This window comes from Nannospalax galili, unplaced genomic scaffold, assembly GCF_000622305.1.
Source record: "Nannospalax galili isolate Female #2095 unplaced genomic scaffold, S.galili_v1.0 scaffold933, whole genome shotgun sequence".
NCBI classification, from domain to species: Eukaryota; Metazoa; Chordata; class Mammalia; order Rodentia; family Spalacidae; genus Nannospalax; species Nannospalax galili.
The window spans coordinates 1,374,659-1,385,399 of NW_008333281.1; positions in this window are offsets into that span (position 1 = coordinate 1,374,659).

A 10,741-nucleotide genomic window follows, 5' to 3' on the forward strand; every position below is an offset into this window, starting at 1 on the left:
CCCCGGGGAGCCTAGAGTTGCCGCAAGGACAGCCTGGCTACCAAGCTCCTGTCCTGGACTCTGCTGGGTTCTCCCAAGTGGCAGAGATGGACTTTGGCTCCCATGGGTGGGACAGGAGAGGCAGATGCTGGCCTGGGGCTCGTGGGGGCGTCTGAGGTGAAAGGGCATTGGGCCTGCAGAGCCTAGGGTTCCTCTCCCACCTGTGTTGGGGCTGGTTGGTGGGGGGCTGCCTGCAACATGGTTGTGGGGTGAGCGAAGAAGGAGACCTCTGGGAATGATAAATGGTAGTTCATGGTTTCTGATATACGGCTCCCATGGGTGGGACAGGAGAGGCAGATGCCGGCCTGGGGCTCGTGGGGGCGTCTGAGGTGAAAGGGCACTGGGCCTGTAGAGCCTAGGGTTCCTCCCCCACCTGTGTTGGGGCTGGTTGGTGGGGGGCTGCCTGCAACATGGTGGTGGGGTGAGGGAAGAAGGAGACCTCTGGGAATGATAAATGGTAGTTCATGGTTTCTGATATATCCCGGAGGACTCAGGCAAGCACTGCTGTGTTCCTCTGCCCGCGGGATTATCCCCAGTCATGCCCATGGCTGACGTCATTCCTGGTGACTTGCCAAGTCACGAAGGAGTGTGCAGGTGAGGCATACAGCCAATGTTCCAATAAACCTTACAGGCGAGTGCCTAAGGAGATCCTCAGTGCCCTGTGGGGGTGGGGCAGCCCACCTGGGCCGGGCTGGCAGGGAAATGACTATGGGACACACTAATGTCTGCCTAATGTGTAGGTAAGAATTGCTGGATGACTTTCTTACCTGTTTGGAAGGCCAAAGTTTAGGTATGCTTTTTGTGACAGGGGCTTGCTATATAGCCCAGACTAGTCCTGAATTTACTCCCCTCCTGTTTTAATTCTCTGCTGGGATTATAGGTGTGTACCAATTGCATCCAGATTTGGATACGCTTTTAATTTTTAAAATATTTAAAAATTTTTAAATATTTTTGGTTTTGTGGGGCCTGGAAAGATGGCTTAGTGGTTAAGGGATCCGACTCCCTCTTCTGACCTCTGAGGGCACTGTACAACACGGGTGCACTTACACACATGCAGGCAATACACTCATACATATAAACTAAAAATAATTTTTTTTAAAAAAAGCACAAGTAGGGGCCAGGGAGATGGCTCAGTCATTTAAGTGCTTGCTACACAAGCCTGGGGTCCAGGGTTCAGATCCTCAGCACCCACAAATGTAAAAAGTCAGACACGGTGGTATGTGCTTGTGATCCTAGTGTTACGGGGGCAGAGACAGAGGGATTCTTGAGTCTGTGAGTGAATCAATGAGCACCAGGTTCAGTGAGAGACCCTGTCTCAAAAAAATAAAGGTGGAGGGCCAGTGAGATGACTCAGCAGGTAAAAGCACTTGGGCACAAGTCTGATGACCTGAGTTGGATCCCCGGCACCCACCATTGTCCTGTTATAATTTTGTCGTTAACTTGATACACTTGGGAAGAGGGAATTTTGATTGAGGAATTTCCTCTACGGATTGACCTGTGGTCATGTCTGTGGGGCTTTGATGATGTCTTGGCTTCCCTGGATGATGAATTATAACCTGTAAGCCACGGCATGTCTCTCTCTCTCTCTCTCTCTCTCTCTCTCTCTCTCTCTCTCTCTCAGCATATCTAACCTGTAATCCCAGGTCTGAGAGTTTGAGAGTTTGAGGCCATCCTGGGCTACAGTGCAAGACCTTGTTTCAAAAGCCAAAATTATTTAGAATTAAATTTTTTGACATTTTATTATTTTTCTTTTTTGTGTATGAGTGTATTGCCTGCATGTAGGTAGATGCACACATGTGGTACAGTGCCCTCAGAGGTCAAAGAGGGTGTTGGATTTCCCTGAGCTGGAATTACAGACGCTTGTTAACCTCCATGTGGGTGCTGGGAATCAAACCTGGGTCCTCTGCAAGAGCAGTCAGGGCTCTTAACCACTGAGCCATCTCTCCAGCCCCTAACTGTGCTTTTGAAAAACAAACTCACGTGGGACCTCCCACCATTCAGAGGGCTCCATGTGCAACAGGTGCCTTGGTTTAAGGTCCACCTGAGAAGTCGGCAGGAAGTCAGTGAAAAGGAGGGGTTCTGTACAGGCTGCAGTGGGGAAGCAGGAAGACCAGCACTCGCCTGGTCCATACAGGGCCTTGGGTTTGAAATCCAGCACTGTTCAAACAACACCGAACAGAAAAGAAAGAAGGGACGGCTGTCCAACTGAGGCCGAAGCTGCCCTGAAATGAGGCTGGTCTCAGCTGAGAACCAAACTGTTGGTCTGAGGCTCCAGAGGAAGGTCTGTCTTCAGGAGCTCCCGGGACAGCCCAGGTGGCCTCCAGGCCCAGCACCTCCTCCAGAACCAGGTGCCCGCTCCCCGCTCTCCACTCCCCAGCAGCCTGCTTCCGCCTTGTGCTTGCTGCCAAGGAACACACCTTTCAGATCTGCCTGGCTCTTCCAGCCTCTGCCCCAGAGCCTGGTAAACAGTAGGTGCCCAATAATGTCTACTCAGTTCATTAATGGGTGCTGCCTAGATGGATAAGCACACAGGGACTGATGGGCTGCATTTCCATCTTGCTTTCAAAGCTTATCTCTGGTAGGATGCCAGAGATCATCCATCCCAACACCTTGCCTGGTCACGTCAAGCCCCTCAGACCCATGAGTCGCTGTCTGTAGGGACAGCCCCGACTCCTACAGGGCGCCCACCTTCTCCAGGTGCGTCTCAGATTCTCTGATGGCTACTTGCTTGGGGACAGCAGCCAGCACTGGCAGCATCTGGAAATACACTTCCAAGTCCGTCCCACTGAGTCAGTGGTCAGGGGTGGGGCAGGAGTGGTCTGGAACTCCCAACATATCCTCAGGACTGCAGTGACCAAGTGTAAGGACCAGCTTTGGCTCAGAGCCCACTGCTCCCCTTTCGGGATAGAAAAGAAAATTTGATTCCATTTTAGATATTTGTTTTATTTTTTTTGTTTTGGTCTTTTTGAGACAGGGTCTTCCTGTAGCCCCAGCCCTCCTGGAACTTGCCAAGCAGACCAGTGATCTGCTAGCCTCTGCCTCCTGAGTGCTGGGACTAAAGACGTGCACCACCACGCCTGGCTTCATTTTCGAAATTTTTGAATGAACTTAATTTTTTTTTCATATTATACCCAAAACACAAAGGTGTCCAGACATGGTGACACACACCTTTAATCCTAGCACTCAGGAAGCAGAGGCAGGCAGATCTCTGTGAGTTCGAGGCCAGCCTAGTCTACATAGGGAGTTCCAGGCTAGCCAGGGCTACATGTAACAGAATGACCAGGGGCTGATTGAATGAAGTTTGTCTGTAAGGGGAGGGATGTATTCTTTCTAGGCACCCCTCGCCCCCATTCCCTGCCACTGAGCGTCTGGTCTCCTTACCACATTTTTTTTTAGCTCCTTTACACTAGCTTTGTGGCTCCTGGGAGTGTTTGAGTGTGTCCCGTCCTACAGGGCACTTTTAAATATCCGTTGACTGAACGACAGAATCACTTTCTCAAGCCACAGTAGTCTAGACTCAGAAGATGCTAGCCCTACTTGGTGTAAACAGCTTGGATGGGGGTTGCCATGGCAACTATGGGACCATTTCATAGGCAGCTTCAGGGATGATGGCAGAGCATCCTCTGAGAAGCAGCGCCCCTTCCCCAGTCCAACCTGGATTCAGAGCCAGGAGCTGCATGTCCAACTGATAATGTTTTTTTTAATGTGTGTGTGGTACTGGAACTTGAACTCAAGATCTCACGCGTGTTTAGGAAGCAGTGCGTCACTGAGGCACTCCCTCAACTTTTATTTTAGACCTCCTCAAGTATATTTTTTTGTTTTTTGTTTTTTCGAGACAGGGTCATTATGTAGCCCAGGCTGACCTGGAACTCAGCCTCCTCAGTAAGCTGAGATGATAAGTTTGTGCCACCATGCCTGGGCTACTAAAACAAAACTTGTATATGTGCATCTGTAAGTGAAGGTTGGACACACACGACACCTTGTCTATTATGTGCATCTGTAAGTGAAGGTTGGACACACACGACACCTTGTCTATTATGTGCATCTGTAAGTGAAGGTTGGACACACACGACACCTTGTCTATTATGTGCATCTGTAAGTGAAGGTTGGACACACACGACACCTTGTCTATTATGTGCATACGTGTGGTTTTGCAGTGGGTCACTCTCACTGACAGTACAGGTAAGGAAAATGTTCCCACAGCTGGGACTTGTGTTTAACAGCTCAGTAGTGCTTGGGACTCCTGACGCACCTGTGCCCTGCCGTGGGGCACGTGATGCCCATGGCCACTGTGCGATGTGCAAGGGAGAAGCTCAAGGACTGTGAGTCACCCTCAGAGATGGAGTCTGCCCGCCATGTGGCCTGTTCCTTCCAGGAAGGGAGAGAACCTGCATGAGCCTCAAGTTATCAGCAGAGCCCAGGTTCCTCTTGGTGAGGGTGGGGTACAGATCCCAAGTGCAGAGGGACCCCGAAGAGGAGAAGGCGCGAGGCAAGGGTGTGACTGTGGCCTTCAGGAGCCAAGGGCAACCACTGGCCAATGGTAAACGCGAATACAGGCCCTGGGGCTGCAGGTTGCAAGCCCTGCCAACAACCATTCAAATGAGCAGGAAGAAGCAGGACTGGGGGGTGGGGGTTGCACTTAAGGCCAGAGACCCAGGTAGGCCGGTGGACTTCACCTGGGAATGCAAGCTTGTAACTGGTGGGTCTTACAGGATTTGGGGTGTACGATGTTTCAAGTTACTGAGTTTCAGGAACTAGTGGCCCTAGAAAGTGAGTAGCTTTTGCATTGTTTCTAGAATTTTTTCACCTGCATCTAATGAGCATCTCTGTCTTGGCTCTCCTGTCACACATGGCTCCATGGCATTGTCCACAGGATGGGTCTCCAAGAGATTTTTTGGACTAATCACTCAGATTATTGACACATTTTAGCAAACTGCCTTCCTGACTTACATTCTATCCTCAGTCCCCATGTTTGGCCAGAATTGGTTCCTCATTTTTTTTCAAATACATGTCATAGAGATTGGAGAGATGGCTCAGCAGTTAAGAGTGCTTGTTGCTCTTACAGAGGACCCGAGTTTAGTTCCCAGCACATACTGAGTGGATCACAAATGCCCATAAATTTAGCTTCAGCGGCTCTGACTGCCTTCTTCTGACCTCCAAGGGCACCTGCACTCATGTGCATATACAACACACAGACACATGCATATAATCACACATACACATAATTAAAAATAAAATGTCTTTAAAGAAATATATGTCATAGGCACAGATGTAGCTCTGTCGAATTACACTGACCTATTTTCTTCCAGTGAGGGGTGGGGCAGGACTCACTAGCCCAGCACTCACAAGGCCCTGGGTACCATCTCAAGCACCACCAAAAATAGTAATAATATACATGCTGCTGGGTATGGTGACACACACTTTTAATTCCAGCACTTGGGAGGCAGAGGCAGGCAGATCTTGATGAGTTCTGGCCAGCCAGGGCTACATAGTAAGACCTTGTCTCATTCATAATTAAATAAATACATAAAGTCGACTCTTCACCATTTTAGTGGCTGGTCAGTGCATTTAGTACATGTGCAATATAGAGTGACTGTCACCACTTTCTCATTCCAGAACTTTCCATCATTCCTAAGGACCATTCAATGCATATCTGCACAAAGCCCTCATCTCCAGCACCCCCAGTAAGCACTGATCTACTTCTGTCCCTGGTGATCTGTCATCTTTCTTTTGGCTGACAGGCTACATAGGAAGGAGCTCGAAGGCATTCATCATGAGCTGCTTGGCCACAGGCAGCTCTGAGCCTCGAGTTCTGGTGCCCCCACCCCCGGCCCTGGCCCAGCTCACCTCGAAGGATGTGACACCCTGGAGACAATCCCTGCCATCCACCACCTATCTTTGCCTTAACCCTCCCTCAGGTCTCCTTCTCCTTCCTTGTTCCTGAGGCCAAGCTGGGAGGACCCTCTGTCTGCGGCCTTCTCCCTGCTGGGTCAAGACCCTTCTCAGCCCTAGGCTGGCCTTCACCGGCTTCTCTGGGCGGGGACCTGCAGGCCTGCCAAGAAAGGAAAGAGGGAGGAAGGGAGGGAGACTGAGCACCAAGGAGCTGACTCCTGTTGGGGACTGAGGCCTCATGGTTGGTGTTCCCAGGTCCCAGACTTTCAAAAGAAGCCTCAATTTGGGCTATTTATGTAAAGCACACCCCACTGTTCTGGCCAATAGGGGGCCCAGGGCATGGGGAGCAGGCAGCCATTGCTCTACCCTGGTTCATTTGCCATCAGAACAAGGGGTGGGAGGACTGGGGGCTCCCCATTACAGGAGGCTTGAAAAGCTGCAGACAGATAACACCCAGTGTTGTACCCAGGCCCACACACTCCTGCCAGGCCCTTCGCAGATTCTAGAACATTCTCTTCAGCTGCCTGAGTCCCCGCGCCTGTTTCCATGGCACTGTGGTGTCTGCGCAAGCCTGTGTGTTGTTTTCCTTGGCATGCCACCCCGTGTGACGTGGGGACACCTGGGTCTGAGATTGCCCCTGAGGATTTACAGGGCCCTCAAGCAGATGCTGTGGGAGGGTCCTGACCTCCCCTGCCCAGATTTATGCTGAGAGGGGCTTGGGGGCTGGGTGACTGCTGAACTGACGGGGAGAAAAATAAAACTCCAACCGCAAAAGCCCTGCTGAGTAGCAGGTGGGTGAGCCAGATGTCGGGGCAGCCACAGTGCTGGGGGGGCGGGGAGCTCGCCCTAACGAGCCCTTGAGGGCTCCAGTTTGGCCTATGAACACTGTTCTCACAGACAACACCATGAGGCCCAAAGGTCTGAGGCCATATGAGCTCTGATCTCCTTTCACTAACACCCCAAAGGTGAGACCCTGGGCGCCCCCAGGGGTCCTGGTGCCTCTGAACACCCAGCTGAGAAATCAAGATGTAGATTGACAGGGCAGCAAGAGGTCCCCATCCAGGATGGCCCGCAGTGCAAGGAGACATTTCCGTTTGATTTCACAGTGCCTGGGGGCCTCTGCTCTGTCATTCGCACCAGTGACAGAGAGGACTGTGGATCCAACCGGTCTCCAGAAGAGGAAACTGAGGCACCCAAGAAGCTGCTGGTTTGTGGAGGAGGAGGGGCTGGGGTTTGAACTCGTCTCTGTTGGCTCAGTTTAGCTTCTTGTCCATTTCTCCCCCTCCCTCCCCCTCCCTCCCCCTCCCTTCCCCTCCATCTTTTTCTCCTTTTTGTCTTCCACCTCCCAGACTTCTGAACCATCCACCCAACACTTAATACACTCTGAGTAAGACCCTTGACCCACTTCTCAAACTTGACAGGCAGTCTAAGCCACTGTGTCCCTCACTGGGGTCACTCAGTCTCCCGGTCCTCTCCCCACTTGCTCCAGTCCCAGCCAGGAGCAAAGTGAGGCTTTCATCTCCCACAGAAGGTCTCCTGCTGTCTGCCCAGGGTCCCCGAATCACACAGAGCACAAAGCAGTTGGTAGCACACAAGGCGAGGAATGATTACCGTCAAGGTCTCACTGACCTGTCTGGAGCAACTTTCCGCTCGCCCTGTTCTAGACACTTGAGACCTCTTCTCCAGGCTCCCCCCTTGTACAGGGAGGTCCTACCTCGGACCCTTGCACACCTCCCTCCCCTGCCTGGACCAAGCGAAGTCCTTGCTGTCACGTTTATGCTTTATCCACAGAACTATCTGCCATGTCACCACATCAGGGAGGCTTGCCCTGACCGTTTTCTAGAGCGGCACCCTGTGTCCTGTTCCAGGTTGGGGGCCCAGATGATGGTGGTGGTGGTGGTGGTGGTGGTGATAGTATTATTTTGAGACAGGGTCTCAAGTAGCCCAGGCTGCTGACCTCTAACTCCATATATAGTTAAAGATGACCTTGGACTTCAAATTCTCCCGTCTCTACCTCCCAACTGCTAAGGTCACTGGCGTGCACTACCACATTTGGTTTCTGCAGTACGATGGTCAATCTTGGTTGTCAACTTGTGGAATCAACCAGTGGGCAAGCTGCCAGGCACGGCACTCTTATCAGGAATCCTCTCAAGGGATTTTCTTGATCAGTTTACTCAAAACAGGGGGCACCTTTTGGTGGCCTCCCGGATAACAGGACATGGCAGGAAGAAACGGCTTTTTGCCCGCTTGTCTTCACACGCAGGGGAGTTCATCTATTGTGTTGCTGTGGCAACCCTTTGCTGTGGAACCGGCTTCTTCGGGGTCCAGTGTAGCTCTCTAGGAATCCTCCAGGCCTTCAGGGCCAGACTGGGACTACTGAGACACCCAGCCTCATGGATTGAACAAGTACTTGATTCTCAGCCTCTCCAGTGTGGGGCAGTCATTGTTGGACTACCCAGATGCTATTCTGTAAGTCAATGTAATAAATCCTTTTTAATATATGTATAATTATAAATGACACGGAACATTGTATATGATATATAATATATATTTATATAATTTAACATATATTCACGCAATGAACTCTGTTCTGCTAGAGAGCCCTGACCAACACGTGTGGTACCGGGGCTCAAACCCAGGGCTTCGTGCGTGCCAGGCAAGCTCTCTAGCAGCTCAGCTACATCCACAGTCTCAATATTTTTTATTATTTTTTCCATAGCACTTATTTTCGCTTGACCCCCTGCTTGCCGATCACCGGTCTTTTCTGACACTTGGTCATCTCCAGGAAGTTGGGTCTTTGGATTACTCTCTCCTCGGCACTGAGAACAACTCCAGGCATGGGGCAGGGACTCAGTAAAACTTGTGGGATACGGGAACACCACATACATGTTATGCACACAATAATAAATGAATAAAATAGGCAAACAAATAAATAAACGTGCTGCTTCACCTCCTACGCCACGTCTGATGTCTCTTCCCTATGCGTAGATGGTATTTCCCAACCTCTGGCAGTTTTTTTGAGACAGCGTCTCCCTATAGCCCCAGCTGGCCTGGAAGTCGCTATGTAGACCAGGCTGGCCTCAAACTCACAGAGATCCACCTGCCTCTGCCTCCCAAGTGCTGGGATAAAAGGCGTGTGCCGCCATGCCCAGTCAACCTGTGGCAGTCTTAGTCTTAGTTTTATCCCCAGAGAATGTCTGGCAAGGTCCCGACACAAGCAGACGTCTGTGGGCATCCCACAGTGCACAGGACAGCCCCCACGGAATCCGCGTCAGCACTGACACGAAGTGTGCTCTCTGGTGACGGTCCCCTGAGGGAATGCGTCACATGTTCCCTGTTGCCTGTCAGTCACCCTTGTCACCCGCCGTGGTCACCGTTGCACACAGTGCAGAGGAGCACCCTTGTGGATACCTGTGCCTCCGTGCACCTGGGGGAGAGGAACGCTTCTGAAATTCCCTGCTCAGAGGGAGGGACCCTGTCAAATCACCCCCCAAACAGGTCATACCACAGTGTGCCCCCATCATGGCATGGACAGGTACTGATTTCCTACCTGTGTTGGGCCAGGGTTATGTACCATAGGCTAACCACCTGAGGCAGCTTGTCCTGAGAGCTGAGGTGCACACCTTGGGCTATATGTGGTTTCGGATCCCCGCTCTGCCACTTGCCAACCTGGCCCGCTGCTTTGCCACTCCGTGCCCCCATATCTCAGTCTGTGCAGATTTGACAGTACATCTGTGCTCAGAAACTGCTGGGAGAGTGAGTGACCGCCTGCCCGGTCCCCTGGACTACTGAGCACCCCAAGATGTGGGTGACTCTAAGGCATTCCTTTCCTGAGCTCCTGGTTTATAATCTGTTGCTGCAGTCCTGCTGGGGTACCCAGAGGCTTTCCCCCTACCCAGCATCCTTCAGCATCCTTCCACTGCTCAGCCTCGGGAGACAAAGAGGAAGGGAGAAAGGGAGGAAGGGAGGGAGGGAGGGAGGGAGGGAAGGAGGTGTGTCAAAACCTAGTGGCTGTGGTGCCAGAAGGACAACTGTCCTCAAGGGACCTGGGAGGCGTTTTCTCCAACCTCACAAGCAGATGGCAAACAGCTGAAGAGAAATTACCTTCCTTCCTTCCTTCCTCCTTCCTCCTTCCTTCCTTCCCCCTCCCTTCCTCCTTCCTCCTTCCTTCCTTCCCCCTTCCTTCCTCCTTCCTGCCTCCTTCCTTCCTTCTTCCTTCCTTCCTTCCTTCCTTCCTTCCTTCCCTCCCTCCTTCCTTCCTTTCTTCCTGATAAGTAAAAATGTTGGCGAGAGCGCAGTGGAGAGCATGAGCGGATGGATGGATGAGGCACCGAGGCACAGATGGAATTCTCAGCGGGATACAGATTTATTTCACATGGGGCACCTTTCCCTCGGGGAAGGGAAAGATGTCAGGGAAAGATGTCAGCCCACAGGTTGTGAGCTGGGACTTTATATATGGGGGCTTTAGGGTGTGGAAGGGGGGAATGTGTGGGGGAGAAATCAGGGAGGGGGAAGCAGGAAAAGCAGGTAGGATTAGGGTCTGGAAGTGTTTACTTTTTCCCTCTTGAGATAAGAGAAAAGCTGTTGTAATAAACAGCTTCTAAAATCTCTGGCTATCAGGTAGAATCTGCTTATCTTATCTTTGGAGATCAGAGGAAAGGCAGGCTGCTTCTCAGCAGAGTCTAGGTCTCTGTTGGGGAGGGGGGGAGCTGCTGCTATTTGGAACCCTAACATTCCAGCCTTTTGTGTTATAGGATAGGGGGCGCCGTTGTCATCTTGCTACTTCCTGCTGGACAGGGTTGATGTGATG